Source organism: Onychostruthus taczanowskii, unplaced genomic scaffold, assembly GCF_017590055.1.
Source record: "Onychostruthus taczanowskii isolate IOZ18803 unplaced genomic scaffold, ASM1759005v1 scaffold22, whole genome shotgun sequence".
NCBI lineage: Eukaryota > Metazoa > Chordata > Aves > Passeriformes > Passeridae > Onychostruthus > Onychostruthus taczanowskii.
The window spans coordinates 9,112,785-9,137,831 of NW_024499462.1; the positions used below are offsets into that span (position 1 = coordinate 9,112,785).

Genomic DNA, 25,047 nt, shown 5'->3' on the forward strand with positions numbered 1-25,047 from the left:
GATTGGTTTGGAGAGTCTCTGGATCAAAACAGTATCTGGCAATGCTGCAAACTGATAGCAATCAAAAAAAGTCACAACAGATTCCATGTCCAAGGACACCCTCCAGATGTTTGCCTTCAGTGAGATGGAAGGAAAACAGGCTTTAGCTGTGTACCACCAGTGAGAGCAGCAGGATTATTTCAATTGAGAAAAACAGATGTTGAATTATCTAAAACTTAGTGCAAAAAGTGTTGCAGCATCAGCAAATACATGGAAAAAGCAATACAATTGGAACAAAAACATAGGCATCAGGCCACTACGTACTTCTAGCATGCAAAAACTACAATACCTGGTATCCAGTATGCATAACAAAGATCTCTCCTGTTCTCAGCTTTATGGTATTGCCCACTGCTGCACCATGATAACTAGTACATGTCCTCTACTTAGGAAAGAGAGCCCCAGAAAATGTCCATGTAAATTTATTTAAAATATTTAAATAAATATTTATTTATTTAAATAAGTATTTATTTAAATAGCTCGAATAAAGTTTCCTTCACAAGCTTATAGCCTTATGGCTTCACACACAGTTCCTCAAGACCAAAACTTACTTGTTGTGGCACGTGTGTCCTCTACTTAGGAAAGAAAGCCCCAGAAAATGTCCATGTTAATTTATTTAACTAAATAGCTCGAATAAAGTTTCCTTCACAAGCTTATAGCCTTATGGCTTCACACACAGTTCCTCAAGACCAAAACTTACTTGTTGTGGCACGTTAAAAGGAAAAATGTAACTGAAATCTACTTTTATCTACAAGCTCCCAGAGAGCTAGTATACAGATGTACATTTCTTGTACTTGCATATGTAATCAATATTTTACATTTTCTATTTTTACTGTAAAATGACAGCTCACAGGAGTAACTGCTAACTACACAGATCACTAGAGACACACTCTGGGGAGTTCTTTGTCTATGGACATTTTTCAGGAAAGCCCATTGCCTTTAACTTGAAAAAGTACCCAGTAGAAAAGGTTGGACAGAACTGCCTTCCTGATACATATTTTAAAACAAAAGCTGGTGACAATCAAAGCAAAATCAAGATCAAGGGAGAACAGTCCTCAAAATCTAAACTGAAACTTTACCCTCTGTGAGAGCAGCCTATATATATGAAAATAAAAGTTTAGTCTTTTCTAACAGAAAAAAAAAAAAGGAAGCAGAGAGCATTGAAGTAATTTAAAATACAGTGAGTAATATTTGAAATATTTTTACATACATGAAAGCAGCAGGGATAGAAAACATGCCATTGTGGGTTAATCCAGTCATCCCTCTAAGTGGGTATTCTGTGCAGAAGACACTTACGTAGGCAGGGTGCACTAGCCCAGCTATTGTCTGTAACTTACTGCCTGTACTCCCCAGCACCCACAGGCAGCAGGAGGAACATGAGCTTCCCTTTGTGTCAGTTCATGGAGCTGTTGGCCACAGCCGTGTTTAACCTGCTGATCTGCCTCCCCAGCCTCCTACGGCAGCAGCTCTGCCAGCTAAGGCAACTCTCCCATGGGCATAGCCAGCACTTCTCCACAAATACCCGTCTTGCCACCGCTGCCTAGTAAGATTTTATTGCTATCTTACATATGTTTTACAGGAAAGACCTGTAAAAATAATGTCCAGCTGTCCAGTATCCTCACCACTCCTTTTCAGCACTGCTCTGCAGCAACCAGGCACACTGCTTGCCCATGAGACTTTTCAAAGAATTTCCTGCCACATGGAGTGCAACAAGAAGAAAACAGCTATTTCCCTATAACAAATTGGCCCATCTCCTAGATTAGAGAGAACCAAACTCTTCCAATAGGCAAACTGTTGTTGGGGTTCCCCCCTCAACCATTTGGAGCACAGAAAGATCACAGCCATGCACCCCATTCTTATGATGGCCACTGTTATCTGAAAAGGTTATAAACCCCTGACCAACCAGCATGTTACCACTGCCATTTCCACCACTGGAAGACAAACACCATTTCAACTTCACTTGTTGTCAGTGATCCTTTCTTATCACTGTTTTTATTTTTAACAAATGTTCCCACCACCCCAAAAGCTGTAGTTTAAACAAAGTGAAGGAAAGATGATGGAAGACTGATGTGGTGAAATTTGCTATTAGACAGCTAGGCTATTTGTGTCACGAGTATCTGTTTCTCGCAGAAAGAATGATCCAAAGCTACTATTTACATGTTTACACTAACCCAGCCCAGTTTGTCTCTAATGGTGCACAGAATAATCATGTGAACTATCTAGCTAGTAGATCTGAATGGCAGCAACTTCTGCCAGAGGCAGCAATGAGCTGCTGAGAACACATGCTTTTCACAGCCTAATACTCTCCCTAATTTCAACCAGAGCTGTCTGAATGATGACTACCTTTGAAAAGAGGTATCAAAATCATTATGATGGCCCACACACATCCCTTCCTTCAGAAGGAATTTCTAAAGCACAAAGGGGAGAGAAGCATTAATCTCCGTTAGTATATTCAACCACAAGAGTGCCCCTGCCTCTTAGTGTTAGGGACCTGCTCTGGAAACACCCACCTTGCAGCTCAGAGCTTTCCATCATTCTGGACACCTGCTGACACCTGACACAAAAGCTAAATACTTGAATTACTGCTTATCTATCAGTTGCTGTGATTCATACAGAAAATCCCCCAACCCCCAGCACAGTGCTCTCTCAGCACTTGAACTATCTGTATCTATCATTCCCCTTCCCTTCCCCTCAGTGTTTGTTGACTGTGCAGGCGGTGCACAGGTGATATACTGGGCTGAGACAGGGGAGGAACAACACGGGTGACCAAGGTGTCATTTATTTTTTTTAAACCCCTAATCTACATATTTGGAGAGGCAAAGAAACAGAATATCCAATTCACCCTTGACATTCCACCAGATCACTTCAATCCTGTAAAATGCCCCCTAATGACCTGAATATAATACCATGGTGTTACAGTGTCACTTAAATACTGCAGGGTTCTTCCTCTGGTGCAGTCTGCAGACTTAATATGTAATGTAGAGGATTATACTGCCACTAAAATATTACTTAGTACTGATGAAATTTCAAATTAATTCTGGGAGCTAAATTATTATTCAACTCTGCCTTTGCAGAGATACACTCCCTTGGTTGTTTTAATAACAGTGATTTTAGAACTAGAAGGTTGTTACTGTCTCCTCAAGGCTTGTTTAAAAGGAGAAGTGGCCTCTAAACTGTCAAGCAAGTTAATGCAGTGATGCATGGATGTTTGCAACTAAAAAAATAATTTGAGAAAAAAATGGGCTGAAACATTAAGAGAGCTCATAGCAATGTGGCTGACAAATAATTTTATTATTTAACAATAAATTAAAAGATTAGCCCAGTTTTCTCTCTCTCTCTATATATAGACACATGTAGACACTCCCATGTTCCCATCCACCACAACCCTCCTCCAGAAGAAGATTTCATCATAATTGAGGGGACATATTCTTGATGAAGTAAATGACACAGCTGCTGGTAACTGATGAAACTGATCTTTGCCAGTTGAGGATGTGGCTTTCAAGTCATACTGAGCTTTAGCTTTTCAAACCTAAATAAACAAACTTGAACTTTACAGCTCTGGGTTTCTTCTTCCTGAATAATTCCTGTTACTAGTGAGTATCCTGTACTTTTAGGTAGCTATAGCACTTCAACACTAAGATGAGCCAATCCTTGACACTGCACTAGAGCCAGTGTACACAATAACTTGCTAACATACAAAGTAAGGGAAGAGGAAAAACAGTGGATGGGCTAATCATAAAAGCAAGTTTCCATCCTCTGAATGTTTACCCATTTTCTAACATTGTGTTTAGATTAGTTTCTGTTTCTCAGTTAAAATGCCAGGCTGCTCACTTCTGCAATGAGGTTTCTTAAATCCGGGAAGCGTTCCCAAGCTATACTGGAAAAAAACCCCAAACCAAAACCCCCACAAAAACAGTGGTAAATGAGGAACAACATAGGGCCAAACATGCAGGCTGAAAACAACTTGTGGCAGTGAGTCTAAATTAGGTTAAAATCAAACTTTCTCCTTATTAAACTGTTACCTACTTCCTCATTTGTTAATGTTGTCGTTGTTTACACTTGCAGCCAGGCCAAAGATTTTCCCCTCCCTCCAAATATAATTTCCTGCTATTGACAGACATGTTCAAGTGCTGATGTGTGTATGTCTACATGGCATACTGCAGGCAGAGGCGAGTCTTCTTGGCCACCATCCAAGCCAGCTGTAAATGAGCCAGCTCCAAACTGGAAGCTGTGTAAGCACAATTAGCACAGCAGTAAGCCTGATCTAACACATCCTGCCAAGAGACCAAGCTTATTAGCTTGAGCCCAACACAACGCAAACGATGGATATGGGGCTTCTGCTTTGGCTCCACACAGAACACGGGCAGCTGAAACACATCAAGTTCCTATCTGCCCACAAGACATGGTGTAAGTACACCTTCTCTTGGAGCACACCCTCTGCTGCAAGGACTATCTCCTCCCTCTGCATCAACTCCCAAAATACTCTGAGCGCTGTGAGCAGATGGAGGGAACAGGAGTCTCCAGGTGAGAACTTCTGAGGTAGTATAAGAAAAAAGGCACCAGGCAGGTGTTTAGGCACCAGGCACCAAAAAGGCCAAAGGGAAAGGTGAGGGAAAGGCAGGGCAAAGCACTGCAAGACTCTACCAACTGATACAGAGCACTCAATTTCTGGCTTCTGTCAGGTCCAGAACAATAATAACCAAAAACAATTACCATACTGTACATGCTAAATGGGCTCTGCACAGGTTCTCCTACCGACAAACAAAGAATTGGCTATTTCTGGACATTTGAACAGTCCAAAAGAGGAATGTGCTCAGAGAAGGAAATCTGTTATCAATCTGGGACCCAAGAAACCAACGCTTCCCTGGTGCCATAGATTTTATTAAAGGAGTGGTGACAGTCTAGTGGTTGCCTGTAGTAGTCTGAGAAACTTATGAATTCAGAGCAAAATGAGACAAAAATCAAAGGGTAGCAATGAAAATCATCGGGGGAGGAAAATAAAAGGCGTATTTTAAGAAGAGTGCCTGAAGAGACTGGGAATGTTTACATTTAAAAGTGCAATAATAAAAGGGTCATTGCTATCATTGCTAAACTATATTTAGCAGAAACCAACCTATACAAGTTCATGAGCTTCTGTCCACCCAGTAAGAGAGCACATGGGCAAGCAGAAATTCCATTGAAGGCAACAAAGAAAATGCCTTATTAAACACAATTATTCTGTTGCATTCTGTGTCAGACTGCTCTGTAGCAAACACTCAGGATCTTGGGAAGGTGGCACTCATGCCATTTTTCTTTTTCCTCCCACTTTCCTATAAAGGAGTATTTTTAGCTTTCAGTTTAAGCTTTCTGATGTATAGGACAGGTATAAGCAAGAGAGAAAAGGGACCCCACAAGGTGTGGCAAACACACGCCTTCACACATTTAGATTCTGCAGATTAACTAGGTTTATTTTGACTTCTGAGATTTTTAGATTACATTGTGTATATGGAGGTTTTCCATGATTTGTTAGCTTAAAATATTTTCTTTGAAAAGGCTTATTTTTATCTGTGGTGAACACTACACATCCTCAGAAGAGTACAAGCAGTTTATATACTTGTCCCTGACCCTTGCCTGATCATCAGTTCGGGCTAAACACCTGCTGGAATTTCACACAGAATTTCTCACACTCTAGTAACACAGATCTCAGGCATATATATCTTCATAATACAAGGCAGCATTTGAATCACTGATACCTGCTTCAAAGGAGTGATTTTCTTCCCTTTTCCCTATCCTTTCATAAACTTCTAAAAACATGACCAAATCAAACCAAATTAATCACACCAGGTTAAGAGACATAGACAAAAGAAAAACTAACAGCTGAGATTACACTTGCACTGTTCTTTTGTCTTGAGAAGGAAAGAATTTTCTCTCTCTTTTCCCACCTGAAGGCCTGAAAATAAAGCTATGCTCTCAGAAATATCAAGGCCTAATAAAATGTGTGAGAAACCAGTCATACCTTGAACTTACTAACTTCAAGAAGCTGAAATAGAGAAATGTAGTTAAATACTATTCGGTATGAGGCACTTAGAAATATACAACAGTATGATTACTGCAGGTTAATTTAACCTTATTTTGATTTTTCAGTAATTCAAAAACACATATATAATCGTCAACCATTGTTCAGACAGCAACAATTGTTCTGAAACAGGATCTCAATTTACACACACATCTAATATACCTAAAATATACAGTATACATACGCACAGGATATAAAAGCTAAATAATCATTCAGTCCCTTTACTTACACATTTCCAGTAAAAAGATAAAAAATTTTGGCTTATAAATTAGCTGAATTAAAATACCCTAAAAGAACACATTTCTAATAGTCAGAAGAAAACAGTGAGGAGATAAACACGATTAAGGGGAAAAGGGAGGGTAGAGAAGTAAAATATTTGTCAGTTAGCTCTGAATACTTTTGTATTGAACAAAAATAAATACTCAATCTGCGTATTATTTCTTTTGGAAATACTTCTTTGTAGAGAGGAATGCAAGTCAGCATCCTTTATAAGGCCATAAGAATCTTGTACATACCACCAACCATAAAGTAGGTCTAGTACAGAATACAGCAATCTCCCATGCAGTGACATGATAAACAGAATCCTTGAATACTGATTTGGTCTCCCTTCAAAGCAAAACTTACTTAAAAAACCCCAAAAACAATAAAAAAAGAAAAGAATCAGAAGCCATCTGCAAAGGAAGTATCTCAGACTAAAAGACCTGTCTACACTCACTATGTGTACATTGCTTTTTGTTTAGACAAAGTAAAACCAGGAGAGAATGCAATGTGTCTGCAGAAGGTTCTATTTTTAACTAATACTGTCCTGCCAGTATCAATTGATCCAGAAAATCCTTCATTAAAAATATAATTTACTTTGGTTGCTTTCCACTATGTTGAAGTGACATCTTTCCCAAACACTGTCAAAGGCCATTATGAATACAGATCATTTGAGAACAAGTTTCAACCATGACATCCATTGGCCTGCCTTAACAAAAGTTTCCTTAGGAAGGCTTGGGAATCCTTAGATGGGAAAGGGCAAAGCCAAAGGGCATGAAAAATATTATTCGGATATATACAGTATCATTACAAAATTATAAAAAATCTTTGCACTGTCTCATACAGGCAAAGTGACAAACCAGTGAAATATCCTAAGGAATGAGACAGAACTTTGGAACTTTCCACCTGAAACTTGGGGTGCTACAGCATTTTACTAAATAAGTACAACACTGAAGACAACTCAAGCAAGAAGTTCCCAACATTTTACTCAGCTATACTTATTTTTGTGTTGACCTGGAGAAAAAAAACCACATATACAAGCAGATAAGCTCAAATTAAAACACAGCTTACCTTTGGAATCCTGGCTTACTTGTAAAAAAGATGACTTATATTTACCAGAGCATTTATATTTAAGCCAGTATTTTAAACTATGTTTTTTCTTATAAATTACAGTACAAGAGTTTCAGAGCAACTTCTTAACTTCATCCCATTCCCTTGTCAATCAACTGCTCTAGCTAGAGAGCAGTAGAATAGGAGTGCAACAGACAGTGGGACAATCTGTGTCAATCGGACATCACAAAATTTATGGAAACAAAACGTAGGACATACTTTATTAACGTAAATGATTCTGGAATTCACACATTTCAACACTAGGAGAATGTGATTCAATAATTAGTCGCACTTAAAGAGAGAATTAAGAAAGTTCAGTAGGTGACAGGAGAAAGGAGTGAAGAAGCCCTGTCAAAGTGCAGAATTCAAGCCCTTGATCAATTCCAAATCTACCCATGCTCTTCCTCAGAGCGCCAGTTTGGGGCCTGAAGTTGGGAAAAAACCAACTCTACTGCTTCATACTTAAAAGGGAAGCTCAAAGACAAACTGTGCTGCCTTTTTGTAACTTCTGATGCAAGAAATAGTCTGATTCAGCAACAAGCCTGTCCTGATATGGTTACACACCTCCCACTGACCATGTCCTGAGCAGCCTCATGGAATGCCCAGGCTCATTGCTGGGGGATTTTTCACAAAGGCAATCTGGAACAAGCAGTTCCTATCTCTGGCCGCTTGTTACCAGCTCCTGTTGCACTGCCTTCACCCCACCCCTCCTGGGACAGCTTCATGGTGCTGCGCAGAGGAACTTGGTTAAGCTAAAAATAGTCCATTCATCCTCCCTCTCCCTCCCCATTTTTGCCAGGTTATTTTTAAAACAGATACATTCTCTGCTCTCTGCCTGTTCAACAGGCAGCTTGGCTGGCAGGGGAAGGGAGGAGGCGAAGATGCAGCTCTGCTAGCCCAGGCTGTAAGAGGGACTGCAGAGTTCCTTCAGCCCACTTTGCCACCAAGATGTAACATATCCACGGCATTACAGACACACAGAGCTCCTCATAATCCCAGTTTAAACTGGTGTTTGCAAAGTCTGAAAAGGAGCACGTACTATTCCTACAGTTAGATGGAAGAGGTTTGCATAATCTTAGCCCTCATATCCCAGGAGCCAGAACTAATTCTGTGCTTTTCTGATTTGACTTGGGGATTCTATGCCACCACAGCAGGACTAAGGAAATGGCTCTTCACTGTAACCTTGTCTGAGTGCTCATCTTTTGTTTGCATTACTCTGCCTTACAAGATGACAGCTATCAAGTCAGATTACTGAATGCCACTCACAGTGACACATGCCAAAAGTAAACCATTAAGATCATCTAAATAAGAGCCAGGATTAATACGTAGGTTGCCAGATATAACATCTAGTAAGAAATCATTCTAGACAAGTTCAGCAATTAAAAAAAATATCAACTATTTTAACTTGGCTGTTAAAATTCACTGGACTAATCAAATAAAAACTCTTTCTGAATTCCTAAAAGAGCCCAGCATTTGAAGTGCAAAGAATTTAGGCAGTCAGGAAAAAAAAAAAAAAAGGGTTGGGGGGGGAAATAGAGCAATTTTTTGAAAATCCTCCTAACCCCCACTGTTTTTTTCTGTGTGTTTATGAAGCCTCCGGAAATACCATGGCAAACATTCCAGCTCTACAGCAGCGGGGTCACATGACCCAAAGGCACAGCAAGGAACTTCTCTCCCAAGTTTCCTTACGGTACAAAAAAGTGATTTTTATTTTGTTTTTGAAAATGAGGATCTAAGTCTAGGGAAATCTCCAGGAAATTTTCAAGAGTACAGTTTTAAAAACAGTGTGTCTTGATGTGGTGGGGTTTGTTGTTGTGTTGCCTTTTGTTATTTATTTGCTGCACTTATATGCCTGCACATACTATTTTGATTATCTAAGACAAGCATCTTAGACCTCTATTCAGGGACCATTAAATACAGTATACCATTTAAGTCACCTCTAAAAACTACTTGTAATGTTCTCTCAATCTTCTATTAGAGCTAAAATCAGTACTGCTGTATTTCTTAACACAGCTATGATCTTCCCCTGGCAAAAATTATGGCACTTCAAATCTTTCCCTCTTCTTGTCTTTCAGGATTATTTCAGCTAGCACTATCAATGAAAGGATTTATGCAAACTAGCTTTGCTAAACATTATGGAAAAAAAAAACAAACTAAAACCTGAATCACAACCTTGTATTTTTACAAACAATCACGTGTACATACTTGGAAGTAACTGAAATGGAGGAGTATTGATGAATCATAATGTAATAGGCGAGTATCAGAAATTTGTGGTTATCTGAAAACAGCACAGAAGAAAGCATTGGGAAGGAAAGCAGGCCTGCAGCACAGCAAATGGCAGGCACTCACCACTAACCTGCTTTGTAACCATGTCAGAAATGCTTCTAATTATCAGAGGTAAAAGAGGGATGGCATTTCTGCTGGAAGCAAGTTTTACACTTTAGTCTTTCCTCTCCCTTCTTTTTCAGCCTATAAATATTAGTCTTACACATTTTTCTCCCATACAGCTCTTGAAAAGGTTGAGTTTTTCAAGGCTGAGAGCGGATAGAAATGTTCATCAAGAAATGCCTGAGGTCAACTGTCTGTAACTCATCAAAGTGCAGCACTGAAAATATGGATGGTGGATTATATGAGCATGGTAAAGCAGATTTAAAAAAATAAACCTATGTTCTGATGATCAGTAACATTTTTTCTGTTTGGAAATAGGTTCAGTTATGCACTCCCAGTGGTTATGGTCACAGGGTACTGACTTCCCCCTAATTTCAGGTGCATTCAAAACAACTACAGATGCATGGAAGTGGCTTTATTGCTATTTCCCAATATATGGAAATCCCACTGGAATATGACAAGGATCAAAAATGGAGAAGCCCCACACAGCAGTGTAAGGAGAGGCAGCTGGTCCACAAGAAAATTATGACGTAGGTCAAATTCTTGAGAAGCACTGACCTACACTGAAAACAAGGCAGAAATAAGCTTACCTTTATAAAGTACTTAAAAATATCTAAAAACACTCCACAAGCAAAGGAAAAGCAGTAACAGAATAAATCTGCAAAGATTATTTTTCTTAAGTGAAGAAGGAAACAGATACCCTAGAGTGCTCACTCTGTGCTTTTAAAAAAATTCTGTACAACAGCTAGACATAAGATATTGAACGTATTACTGAAACTACTGTTCACTTCTAAAGGGATTTCTGCTTAGTTTATTATAAATGCACATTTATTGGCAGCAAGTAGAACATATTATTGCTCTGTTTTATAGCTCGAATGGCGCACGCAAAGAGTAATTTGTTTGTATTCCGTATCAGGATCAATACTGTACCAGGGATAGCCTGAGGAATGTTTATGCTGAGGGCTTTGCTTGCAGGGTTTTGTTGTTGCAATCAATTGACCAAACAGGGCTGCTTCTTAAAACAACAAATAAACTATGACAGTGACCAGATCAGCCATTCAACCATCAAACACGACACAGTGTCTGGAAAAAGAATGAAGGCCCACAAGTGTTTTTACTGCTTGATGATACACACAGCTTTCCCACCTGAATGTTTCCCACCGGCCTTTCTTCCTCTCAGTAGCTGGGGACCGTTTCCTCAATGCCCGCACATAACAAGATCCATTTTCCTGCAATAAAAATACAGCAGCATTTGAATCAGCTCAGTGAAAAGACCTGAAATTGATTAAGAGCATTTAGGAGTCCAACAACCAAGCCAGGAGGACCAGATCTGAAGCTGGGTTGGGGTTCTAGCCCAGCTTTTGCCACCCCCAAACTTTTGAGACTCACTCAGCAGTTTAAGTATTACAGGTTTTCATGCCTGTAACAATGAAATAAGGAAAAGATAATGAGAATTCTGTTGAGGTTTATATCAAAATTTCCTGAGCCAAATGGTAATTTTTTTTCAGTTAAAGGTCATGCTGAAGTCTCTTTCATTCTCTTTATATAGGGTACTCACTGACTATTGTGAGCTAAGTGCCATTAAAAAAGATAAACCAACCCCCAAACACTACTTAAGAAAATACGCTGAAATTCCTCAGAACCACCATCCTCTCTGTAGCAAAACAAAAAACAAGTTTATGGATTACAGTGGCACAGCACTGCAACTTCTAGGAAATGTTTTTTTAATTATAAAGAAAGATTGCAAAGGGAGACAGGGGAACGTTTACGGGTAGTCCATATTTTGTTACATGCTGTTTCAGCAGGCAGACAAGGTGTCCTTACAGCATTATACTACCAAGCTCCAAATCTCAGCAAATATTGAGAAAAGTAATACAGTGACTACATTTTGCCTCTCTTTTGACTGACTTCCAAATAACTTCTGTACAAAAAAAAATTCCATTAAACATGAAAAAGCACATACTAGTGAAAAAGAAAAAAACCCAAACAAACAGACAAAATAAAACCCAAACCCAACCAAAAAACAACACAGCAAACCCCACACAATTTGCAACCAGTCCAGGTTCCTCCCCAGCGACCAGCTGTGGGAGCAGACACTTTCATAACAACTCAAATTATGCAAAAGTCACAGGTGACTTGAAAAAAATGCAGAAGAAAAGCCTCAAGTTATTACAAATAACTTGTTAGTTGCATTCAATGTTTGTTCTGCAGCCATATTTATCCTTTTCACTGGTAGCTAACCAAGAATAAAAACACGACTGAAAACCTTCTTAGAAACAGTCATCCCACCCTAACACACAGTGTCACCACCGGACTGTCTGCTTCATACAGGGACGCTGCTGGTTTTCTTGTCTCACAAAGGGCAATTTTAGAGAAGTTACATATTGACAAGCACCCTGGGTGAATGTTTGGCTTTAAGGCCTCATTGAACTGTGAATGTTTTCGTCCAGAACAGGTTTATTCTCTTCCAGAAGTTTTCCCCAGTGCTTTTCTTCTGCTTATACAGGGCAAGAAAAACATGTTAGTTGATTCAAATTTAGTATATGTTAACATGACTTTCTCATCTAATGTAGACTGGTCTTTAATGAAGTTGCAATTAGTTATTTTAGTTTGTTTCTCCAAAGAAAAAAACTCTTTTTCCTACCTGCCCCAAGACCTGGGTACCATTCCAGATGTAACTGGATTGAACTTTTGTCGGATCAGGCTATAGCACTTAACTAGACACTTGAATTTTGCCTCTCACTCCTCTCTCCTAGACTCTTACTTTCAACACTGCATTTGTGCAGCTGCATGGTTAAGCAGAATGAGGCAACTAATTTCCTTTAGCATGTTGTCTCACAAACAGCTCTGCCAACACAACACAGGGAGCAGGTCCAAGACAGGAGTGACCAGCCATCATGGCAGAGGGTAGAAATAAAGCCAGCTTGAACTGCACTGCTGCAGCACACAAACCCAAAGCTTTGCTCCCCTCCTCTGTGCTTTATTCTGCCCATCTGTAAAACCAGCATCACAATTCCTACTTTGTTTTATAAAGCACCTCTTTAAATGAAAGAGCTATCCATTAACATTTCTGTGAATTCACATTACCGACCACCCAGCCCTTTCATAAACCAGGTCCAAGCTGATTCTAAGGACACTGGCACTGTCCCCACCGGCATCTGCTCCCTGGTTTCCCTGCACACCCTGCTCAGGGGTTGTACAATGTCCCCCACCCCCACCACTCCAGCCTGTTCCATGCCCCCACGCCAGCCCCAGCTCTGCCAACACACTTCACAGGGTCCTGCTGAGAACCGCAATCAGCTTCTAAAAATAAAATTAGCTTCTTCAAGCCTGCTCCCTTCTCTCATCCTGTTTCTAGAAAGATCCCCAAAACAGTCTCATTGGCAAAGTTCAGGGGTAGCGGGCTACACCTGAAAATGAGAATAGATGGTAGAGAAGCGTCAACTGGAAAGCCCTTACACCTGGCTTGCCTCAGCCACCCTTTCCAGGTGTGTTCTAAGCCCTGCTGCGGCACAATAACTCGATGGTGCACAATTCCCAGCCTTTCCCACATCCACAGCTGGGGCACGGCCCGTTCCGCAGCTGCAGGAGCGGACTCTGGGAAGCACCGAGTCCTTTCGGCAAACAGCCGCCCGTGCCGTGCGGGGTGGGAGCGAGGGAAGGAGGGGAACCAGCAGCGCTCCAGCCGGGAGGGCTTCCTGCTCTTCCAGATCCAGCAGGGGGAGCACAAAAACGCACAGGTTTTTTGGCCACAAATGATTTTTTGGCTACGAACCGCTGGATCGCAACGCTGGACACTGTGCGTTAGGCTGCTCCTACAGTAATGTGTATGTGGTGCGTGACAAGTGCACCACGGACAGAACTCCTGCTCCGAGCAGATCACACCGCAAAAATCAACTCTGTGGAGGAGCCCACTGGACAGGCCAGGAAGGCTGCAGGAGCCAGGGGCGGGAAGGAGAGCCTACACAGCAGGGCTGCCAACGCCAGCAATTTTATCGCGTCCCCTGCAGCACTAGGAATTTTTTCCTAAAGCCAGCTCTCCAAAGTCTCATCATCACATAAAAATTTCAGCCTTCAGCTCTTTGTTTGGTTTTTTTAAAGGGATATATTTATCTCTAGGCTTCCAAAGTTCAAAACGAAAGCTGTAAAAATAAACCCCAAAGATTTAAAAAACAGCAAAAGCGATAAAAGAATCCCCCAAATCTGTTGTCTGTACATCATGAGCAAGTGAATCTCAACTCGGGGAATTTCACATAATTTTACTTTATTTATTGGCAATTAACAACAAACTGTTAATTACTGCTTCAGAAATTGAGGAGGGGGATAAAAAGGAGACTAAGCAGTTCAGCAACCACTAGGGGAACTCTTCCTGTGGCTTCGCAAGGGTCAGCTTCACCCGCACACCTTCCCTCGCCCAGCTCCCCTGGCCTGCGCCATGCCCGACCCTCAGCCCTGCCCTTGCCTCTAGCCCGGACAGCCGCGGTGTGTCTGCAGCGCCTGCTCTGTCTGCTCCTCCTCGCTTCTCACTTGTCCTTAGGCTACTCCTTGCTTCTTCGTTCCATTTCCCCTGTCCCTGCCGTCCCAGGGATGCACTTGCTTTGGGTGGCCACAGCCCTCAAGGGTGACCCTCACGGCACTCTGGGGACAGACAAAATCCCTCAGGGACGTTCCTGAAGGGCAGCCCAGGCAATGCCTCACCCCCACAGCACCTGCTCCTAAACCCACCAATTTTAGCCCAATATACTACATAGTTTCAACATCTTTTCTTTTAACATGGTGCTCTGTTTCTTAGTGATTTTGCTGAAATTAATGGCAGCGGTCTATAACTATTGAAGGGAAACACCCAGAGCAACCTGTGCATTAAAAGACTTAAAATTAAAGCATATAAAAATACCGTAAGGCTGAACTGGAGGAAATCCAACAGGGAAGTAAAAAGGAGTTCATCTTTAAACCTCCTAATCTCAGCTGTATCACTGCAATGGACTTAGGTCAAGCACAAATAACTTTCCCTGCTTTCTCATCATACACTGGGTGGCCACCAGATTTTAGAGACAAGTTTGTAACAGATCTCTCTGGACCATCACAGATAGTCCTGGAACCCTGCTTCTCGTCCTCAGCCTTACCCTCTGCAGAAAGCAAGAGCGACCCCAGGGTATCTCACTGTCTATACCTCAGCACTTAGCCTGTGCTGGACTTATTTAAGTGTCATTAAATCAATCTCTAAAAGTAACCGACAGTAAACCCTTCTGTTTCTATACACAAAATATCACTTGGACTCCACATACCCAACAAAAATGAAGAGATGGCAAATAGAAAATACTCAAACAAATTCTTGAAAAACAAAAATACTGCTAGGAGAGACAGTTAAAGAATGTTGCACAATCTTCCTGTGGAAATGCGTAAGGCAGGTGTATTTTAGGCTATTTTCCTACTTTCACAAATTATTTTGAAGTTACAGCATTATTCTCCTTGAACTCTGAATATGTTCAAACTCAAAATTCCTGTAAAACCACAGCATGTCAGCAATCCCAACTTCTCATTTATCCACAGCTGTAACTGGGTCATAAGTGAAGAACACGAAGTGCTGCTCTTCCTAAATAAGCTTACTGGTCAGCAAGCGTACTTCTGCTATGCAAAAACATTAACAAACTTTACAGAGAGTTTAACTATTATATGCAGTCCTTATTAGGTATCGTAGCCCTCTCTCAGGACTTTTTAGAAACTTGGGCTTTCTTGAAATTCAAAAGCAACTCAAAATCAACAGTGAGTGTATGTCTGATGAGCATTAGATACCATCCATACTGACAAAGAAATAGCCTGCCAATTTAATAAGAGAAAAGAAATAACTGGTGTTAAAGTAATGCAAAATAGGTGAGGGTTTTGGAGAGGAAAGATGAGAGACAGACTAATGTTCATGCAGGCTGGTGTGTTCCTTCCTGGGCAGAGACAGAACAAGGGAGGAAAGTAAAGCTGGGAAGATCTGTGTGGAGGGAAGCAGGACTGCTGCTTCAGACAACTTTCAACTTTGCCTACACCTAGACTTGGTCCTCAGTAATCCTTATTAAAACAAGAACCAAAAAACACACAAATACATCACACCAAAATGCAGCAGCCACATGGCTGTAAAACACATTTATCTGATGGAAGAGACAGGATGCACACTCCTTCCAAACACAAGTAGCAGAAAACCACAGAAGGGCCAGGCTGCACTGGAACCTGCCACGTGCCTCACCTGGCAGCACCTAACACATCCTCCTCCCTGCCCCAGGGAGGCCTGGAGCCAGCCTCCTGCCTTCACCCCAGCAGGGCTCCTTGTGCCCGGCAGGGTCCCAGGAGAAGCCTGGGCCAGCACTCCTGCACTACCCCATTTCCTCGACATCTTTTGTTCCCAAAATAGAAGAAGCAGGTTCTCACAGAGGGCTGCTGCATTGAACAGTGCAGCCACTCGGACACAGTCAAACCGGTGGCTCCTGTATCACACCATTACTACAACCAGTCCTCCAGGGACATTTCTCAAGCTCACCCTGCTAGGCAGAATGCTACCAGGGTACAGCAAAGTAAGGAAGAAGCACAGGAATAAGTACGTAAATTTCGCTTGTTTTTTTTTCCCATCTTCTTTCTCACCAGTGTGTAGAAGCCAAAGTTTTAGTCACAATTTTCTCAATTATTTTTCCCAGTTTAAAAAAGCAAAAACTACCTTTAGTTTTTTCTCTGCATAAACAGAAAAAAAGCCTTCTCAAACCAGAGTTTCACATTATTAAAAAAAAACAAACAAAAAACCAAAAGACTGAAGTACACATTTTCTCAGCTGCAGAAAGCCATGAATTTGCCATTTCCTTAATTTGAGATGGAAAGGAAAGGTTGTTGTCATACCCATGCATTTAAGGCTTAACAGAAGCCGTCTACAGAATCATGATCTCCAGTTTAGAACAACAAAATCCTTTTCGTCTCCCAAGTTGGTCTCCAAAAATCTAATTACTGAAAGAACTCTTTTCCAATCCCGCTCTCTTCTTAATGCTGCATCTAAGATGGGTCCAGTGCACCTAAAAACATGGGCATGAGTAGGCAAAGATTGTTGTAGTCCATGTCTCCACTCTCTTGTCACAGCCCTGGAAACCCTGAAGTCCCTGGGGCAGTGCTGCACACCACCTCGCTCCCAGCCTCACACCCCAGATTTAAGGGGCTGCATATGAGACAATAGAGTAGATCAGGAACTTAAGCAGGAATAGGGAAAGACGACCAGGAGGACTGGCATTTCAGCATATCTTTGTGAAGCTATAATCTGATGGAGGTGGCTTTGGCCCAAGCTGAAATACGAAAGATTTGGTGTGGCTGCCCTGTGCGAGGCAGTGCAGGCAGCTCCTCCTCCAGTGCCTGCTCCAGCCCAGCAGCACCCAGGCAGCTACAGTCAGAGTCAGCCTGGGGCTGAAGGGCCCAAACCAACCCAGGCTGGCACTTCGCTCCCAATTTCCCAAGTGACCGCAGCAGTCCCGGCTCCTCCCCGGGCCACAGCACATTAGACTGCATCTGTTTGTAGCAGAGGACTGAGCTGCCAACTCACAGGCATAGGATAACAAGCACTATTAATCTTGGCTTAAACTGAACCATTGTTCTGGAGATTGGACATCTCTTGTAAAATCCCATTATTAGAGACCATTTGCCATCTATTTCTGTAGAAACTTTTTTAGTGTGCTTTGTTCTATTTTAGAAAAAATTTCCCCCTTCCCTTTTCCTTAAGTCCTATTGTACTTACAGAGCCTTAAACAATAATCCACTCAAGTACAACCATGGAAGTGGCTTGAAGGAACAAAAGCTGCTTCTGGCATAGCCAGTGCATCTGACTCTCCCTGCATACAGCTGCCTGTATAGCCTCTGCAGATTTGCAGAGCACCAGCAGCTACTGATTTCCCTTTGCTCCTCCTGTGTGTTGGATACAAAATAAACAGTAAACATGAGAAGTCTACTCAAATTATACTTGCAGCATCAGCTAAGAGTGCAGGTGAGTCACAAGCAAGTTCTGCAGACTATCTTGCTAAAGGAATAGGGAGAAGACTGACCTTAAAAGAAAGCAGTAGGCATGAGTAAGACAAAAAAAAAAAAAAATCTAACTCCAGGGAGACAAGGCAGTGGAAGCAAAGTGTCTCAGGCTCCGTTAAAGAAGATTATTGCCACATCTAGCAGTTAGTACCCACCCAAGTAGAGTGCCATCAACCTAATTCTCAAACGAGACTAGCAGAACAGCAAGACAGGATTAGACATGCTTGTTTTTAACCATTCTTTGCTCTCTCTGGCGTATTACTATCAGCACAGCATTGGCATAAAAATTACTACCCTTCAAAATGTGCAGAGCACATTTTTTAATTTTACATGTAGCAGTTATGTCATCTGGGGTTATTTATTTTTTAATATAAAGTGGTATAACATACTTAATCTGTTTTGAGAAAAGAACAAATTGATTTAGTGAGCAGTTCAAGGCTCTCCCTGGAGACACTCAACCACACTCAGAAATCTGGATATAAGTTGAGACTTCGCTAAAGTCATTTTTAATTGTAGGTCATAAGAAATGTCAAGATATAAACCACTGAGGAATACTAAAAATTAAGACATCATCTCTGAGAGTAACAAATGTCTTATATTTGGCAGTAGAATAATTTCTAAATCTTCACAGCATTTCTACTTAAGGACAGTAGCAGAGGGCTTAGAACTACACACATGTGTGCATTAGTTTTGCTGGGGGGGGGGGGGGGGAACCCAAAACCTGCATAAAGCGAAAAAATACTGGAGGGAAGAAAACTTACACCACGGTCAATAAAAATGTAGGGGTTTATCTTTTTCACTTTGTTTCACTCCATCTTGTGACACTAATCTTTCGTTAATAAACAAGTTTTGGTCTGTTTTGGTCTGAAAATGTTCCTCCCTATGCAGTATGGAACAGAGCTGTGTATACAGCAACACGTATGTGCGAAAATAGAGCACCAAACTGAGGAAAGCTGGTTTTTAAGAAAACTTTCAAAAACAAACAGAAACCTCTTTGTAGCCTTAGACCACTTCTAGAGCTTTGTGACTAGGTTTTACAAGGAAAAACTCTTCATTTTTTTTCTTAGCTAAAAAGTACTTCTTAAACAGATATTTTCCTGTAGAAGTCACACCCCAACTTCTGCATTTTTGAGCTGGATCCCCCCTTTACTAAAATCCTTTTACAGAACTTAGCTGAAATCCCCAAAATTTTCCTTTGCCCACTTACCTCAAACAACAGTGGTAAGACAGATCTGACCTTAACAGATCAAAGTGAAAACCCCTCCAGTTTAACCTTCTTAAAACAGAGGAGGTTAAAAATTAAGTGCATTTTCAACACCAAAGACCAATATCTGAGAGCTCTTACTAGAAGTATCTAAAGAAAACATACATAAACCATGTCATTCTCCCACATTCTCCAAGGTGAAATTTAAAAGGTCAGCAATGAAAAATCAGGAACAGGTTTTTTTACCATTTCTGCCTAATAACCTCTTAAACTTGATCAACATACACATTTCCTTTCCTGCCCTTACCTTCCACTCATGGGAGTCGAGATGAGAAGGCTATTTCCCTGATTTTAGTTAAATTATAATGAAACTTACAGCCATTTGAACAGAAAGCAGTTCAAGTGATGTGAAAACCCATATTAAGGGAAACAAGCTCACGTACGTGGAAGGGAAAAAAAAGTAATTTAACATCCTATATTGCTGCCAGTCAACTCAATTACGAACATCTATTTTGTTTGCTTTAGGCACTGCCCCTAGCAGGTGTGCCAAGACTTATGGGTGAAATTCCATTTCTCTAAATGCAAAGGTAGGAATTTCACAGAAGTTTAAATCTATCTTCTGCCAAGTCCATTTTCTGGAGTTTTCACATCAGCTCACTGAATACCCTAACCACCCTCTTCTGTAATACTAAACACCATGTATATCCAAACCCATGTCTGCACAGGGTGCAGCAGGGGGGCTATCGCCTGCTTTGCCTGCCTGAGTGGTGCTGTCATGGCAGGGAAGTGAAGGGCAGGAAAGCTGCAACACTATGACCCAAATAAGATGCAAGTGAACACAATTTTAGACATCCAAGCCTTTAATGCAAATTAATGTCATAGCAATAAAAGCTCCAAAAGGAATAATTGCACAGATGTCTCAGAGGAAGAGTCGTATCTTGGTATTTAATAGCTAGAAGCAGTTTTCCCCCATCTTCTCTTCAGGTCATTTGGTTTCAATAGATAGTGCTCCTTGCTGTCTATCACACAAGCTATTACACAAGTACTCTCAAACTGGTAGCCCTGGATCCTGGTTTTCAGGTCCCCTGGAGGGCTACAGGGGCCTTCCCTGATGCCAAGCCCTGCCAGGCTGCCCATGTTAAAACTCGAGGTCATCTGCAATATCAGAGAGGCAGCATTACACAACTCATGTTCTGCATGGACATCTGAGCTGGAAAGACAGTAATTTCAAATCAAGATGCAGTTTGCCTCAAGATCTTCCAAGTTTTACTGCAGGCTGTTCTTAAAATCTTCCACTGATAGCATTTGTAAAACTAGAATTAATTTTCTGTGACATTGAAAGAGGGAGGGAGAGACCCTAAACAAAACCCCAGTCCTGCCTCACTGACTTCACTCCTTCTATCTGCACAAATATCCACTCGTTTCCCTGCTGTCCTTGAAAGCCCTTTCTCTGCAACACACCAAAAGCTTTTAACCCGTGTTGAAGCCACTGTCATCCAGCCCCAGCTCCAAACAGGCTCTGCTCTGCCAAAGCCACTACTCTGTAAGAGGGGAGCCCTGTGAAATCTTGCCCAGACACTCGGGGACGTGGCTGCCACGGCCATTCTGCAGCGTCCCTGCACCTGAGAGGAGGCTGGCTGCACCCCGCTGGCCAGGGCTCTGCCACACCTCTGCTTTACACGGGCACAGGGTGCTCGGTCAAGGAAAGGCCATTTCTTACAAGAAAGGGAACTGAGTTTCAACAACTGAGGCAGAGGCAAGCAGTGCCTTCTGGCAGCTCCTCTCCGGGGGTGGGATGGACATCCGAGCAAGGGTGAATTAGAGGGAGAACAGCTGTTTGTTCAGTGAATGAGTCACAGGACTCGGCTATTAATTCTTCCTCTCAAGAGAATGTGCCCCCATACCAGCCCACCCACCATCCTATAAAACAAACAAATATACAATGGAGGTCAGGGAGGGGGAGCTCAGTAAGAGGAAAGTGAAAAAAAGGAGGAAAAAATAGCCAAGCATTTAATATTTACATAAGAATGCAATGTTTCATTAATTACATACAGAATCAATTTGCAGCTATTTTCCTTAAATTTCTCAGTCAAACCCACAGATTTGAAGCACTTTGAACTACGCTGCACCAGTAATTGTGGATGAATATTTTAGATCGGTCTTGAATCACTGTAGAGCACACATCAAATGAACTAATAAGCTACTCATGGGTGGACTACTAATGTATTTTCTTTCTTTGCTAGACAGATGGAATACAGTCTAAAATCAGTTGAATCGGCCACTGGTAATCTTCAGAAAGGCTTAGAAAAATCTTTAGTTCTACTGTTTTATGAAAAACACCACTCAATAGCCTGAATGCATAAGAAAGGAGCTAGCAATATGCAGAAAATCCCAAGGAAGATTTAAAGATACGAAGGAAGAGTCAGGCCTTTCATGTGGCTGCAGCCAGCTTCAGAGAGTGACAATGAACGTGCATTGTCAAATGTTTTTAAAGGACTACTGCAAAGCTGGACACCCCTGCCATCCATTTGATATTTATCCCAATACAACCATTTATGGGTAGTCATTTTAAATCACATACAGCAACCTATCAGTTCTATAATCTGACAGATGTGTTCTAGTTTACAGAAGCATCTGTTGAGTCATCAGGACATCAGAATAGTTAATTGCACTTTGGGGATGCTTTCAGAGATTAAAAGTTGCCTTACTTCAAGCAAATTTTAAGTGTCCTTATAGATTAAACTCCTTTTTCATGTACAAAATTAACATATGTACCCACACTCCAGAGAAACTAATGTATGAAATGTAGAGAATAACTTCCCTCAGGGATCATCTGTTTTCTTCCGCCTCCTGTGCATTGCCTCACACTATGCTCAGCAATATGGAACAGAAAATAAAAATACAACTTGAATCATGCAAGATTCTGAAATATAAACTAAGACATGGCCTACACTGTCTGGGCAAAGACTAAAGAAGAAGCTGCTTTGGGTCAAGAACTTTTACAAATTTTCTAACAGCTAAAAACTGGGAGATGAGGTCTGTTTCTTTTTTTGGCAAAATGCATATAATTATAGTTCAGAAAGTTTTATTAGTGTTTATTCTCAAAGGAATGTTGTACAGGCTGTACCTTTCACCACCACAAGAGTATGTGACAAGCCAGGAGAACCACCCACAAAATTAAACATGGACAGATAGACATTGAGCCATCCTCCAGCTCAAGTTGTACCAATTGCTTCCTATACCCATCTAAGGACTGGAAGCAAGCAAACTCCATTCATACACATAACTGAATATTTGAATTAAAAAGAATAATACTAGTGGAAGATTCCTATGAATTTTCAACATGTGTGAGTAGAGGTGATCTTCCCCATGCTTCCAGTCTGAGTTTCCTTGCGACCTCCTGGCCTCCACAGCAGTAAAAGTATTAAGAAAACTTATTTCTTAGAAAGAAAGATCCGTCTTACAAACTTGGATTTAAAACCATTTAGCAGTGCATTTCTCATTTGGTTGGTGTTTCAACAAAAAAACCCAACAAACCAAATGAGTCAATCACAAAAGGTATATTTGGCTGTTTCTCCGAGGTGATTCCATCTGCTCTGTAGCTCCCAAACCACAGGGATCCTGTGATTAATTCAATGAACTATTTGGTTTCACTCAATAAGTGATCATAAAGCTGAAGTGCAAGTGCATAACCAAAAGCATCATACAAGAACACCGACACCCACAGTGCATCTGGGCTTTGCTTCCTATAAATCCTGAAGTGACAGCACACCTTAACACTTTAAGTGGACTGTTATTCTTTAGTGTGGAGCAAATCAAACTTGACGTGAGAGTGTAAAAGTTGAGACAAGCACTGCAATCATGACTGTGCCATACTTTTGAAGTTACAGCATATTCCCTTGCTACTAAACCAAACTGAGATTGCTGTCTCAGTTGCATTAAATTATTAGCTAATTATCCCTGACTAAGGACAACAGTATGTTGATGCTGGCAAGCTGTGAAAAGAACACTTCAGCAGAGAAGATCAATAGCATTTTTTGTCTGGCTTACAATAAGAAAACTGCTGGCCCAGGTTATGAGTTTAAGCCATTTTTCATTTGGCAGACAAGACAGTACTAGTGACAGATCAATACAGTAACTTTATGATAGGCTGCTACTCCTGCAGATGGCAGGACCATAAACAGGCATCATTTTTAAAGCCTGAAGCAATCCATTACTTGGACAGAAACCACCTGACCTTTTATAATATTTACAGTTTTCTACCGAAAAAGGAAAATCAGAGAACAAAACAAGGGTAAATCAGCAGAATTAGCTGTCCTGCAAGACCAAAGAGAAAATTGCTTGTTTGAAAGTCAGTATTTAAAGTAACAAGCTTCGTGCTATTTGGGAGATCACATTGAAGCCACAAGGTTGGCACCAGGGAACTACTCATCCCTTCAAAGAGAAAATGTTATTGGGGATCACATCTTATATGATGCAATTCCCTTATCTCCTGGTAACGTGTGATAACATAAGCACCTATTTATTAATCTTTAAGGAAACAAACCCCAAACAAATCAACCACTATAATGTGCCCTTAAAACATTAAAGCAGTTCCTTTTAACACTTACAATTACTAGGCATTTGAGAAAAGTCAGTTACAAACGGGCAGTTATTTTTCCCATATTGCAGTACACAGCACTTGCACATAGTTTCTTATTCTGCACCAGTACTGGGATTGACTACAGTGTTCCACTATTTTAACAAAGGCAAAGCAAAAGAAGAGAAAGGTTTTAAAATTCTGGAGCTTTTATGGCAAGACTTCTAGCTGAAGAGAATGTAAAGGACAGCACCTTAATAAATTATTCAGGCCACATCTTCAGATAAGGACCCAGGTGGAGCATCTGCCCTATACTTATAGTCTTCTCTTTACTATAAACATGAAATAACCACAGAATATGGTGAATCAATCATACACCAGCTTGCCTCTGCCTCTCTGTCTGTCTGAGGCTGGTTTGTGTCAATTACTACAGAAATATCTGCTTAAGCAGGAAACTAATTTTACAAAAGTACATTGGGTTCATGGGCTTTCATCAATACTTTTTGGTTGCTGCAAGTAAGTAATTAACATTAATGTCAACATAAAGGATAGAAGGAGGAGGAACATATTAACAAGCACAATATAAAAACTGAGCTGGCTGATTCTTCCCCACACAGTACTGCCACAAAACCGGCTCCTAGTCCATGCCTGAAAAATGAGTTATTATTAATTTGATCGCTAATTTTACTTTGCATGATGTAAGCAAACAGCAATACATTTTCCCCTTAACGAATGCCAATTATACACAACATTAGTTTAAAATACAACAGAATAGCACACAAACCAGAAGTCTTTTGACTGGGCTCCACTCATGCTAAGAATAACTTGGCACACACGTACATGATGCTAAATCTGCCAATGATTTGCTTTGCTCCAAAACTCCCCCCTCCGCATCTTCTACAAGATCCTAAATACATGAAGCTGCCTTAAAGCAGGAAACCTACGTATTGAACCTATTTTTAAAACAAATTGAATTTCTTTGAGCTCAAATGCAAGGGACGGTTTCAGCAGTTTCACGTTTATATCCCATGCGTTTTCAGCAGGCACAAGGGCTCTTTATTCCCAACCGCGCACAGACGCTGCCTGCCACATCTGCCAGCCCACAGCACTTGGGCTCAGCCCAGAGACTCTGTCAGCCTTCTGCAAAATCACTGGTGCAAACACACAAAGCAGCAGCCCATGGTTCTGATTTGCAGGACACAAAATATCCTTAGAGATAACGTCACCAGGACCATGCTAAAAAGACACTAAATAAATTCAGTGGCTTGGGTTTTGCCGTTTTGTTTTGTGGTTTTGTTGGGGGGGGGGGGGGGGGGGGGGGGGGGGGGGGGCACAAAAAAAAGGGGCCGATTTTCCAGGGGAAAAAGAAGTCCTTTGCCC

The 25,047-nt window shown here is 41.2% G+C and overlaps 1 protein-coding gene across 6 annotated transcripts in view; it reads right to left on the bottom strand.

Moving 5' to 3' along the window:
• Positions 1-25,047, bottom strand: part of ZMIZ1 (zinc finger MIZ-type containing 1) — a 340,912-nt gene that overhangs the window by 209,844 nt on the left and 106,021 nt on the right. Inside the window, exon 1 of one of the 6 annotated variants that reach the window (XM_041404840.1) lies at positions 10,994-11,078. The exons of the other annotated variants lie outside the window; for them this stretch is intronic. The gene's annotated coding sequence lies outside the window, so the exon portion shown is untranslated. Of the gene's footprint in view, positions 1-10,993; positions 11,079-25,047 lie in introns of those variants that run through there. 6 annotated transcript variants of the gene reach the window in all.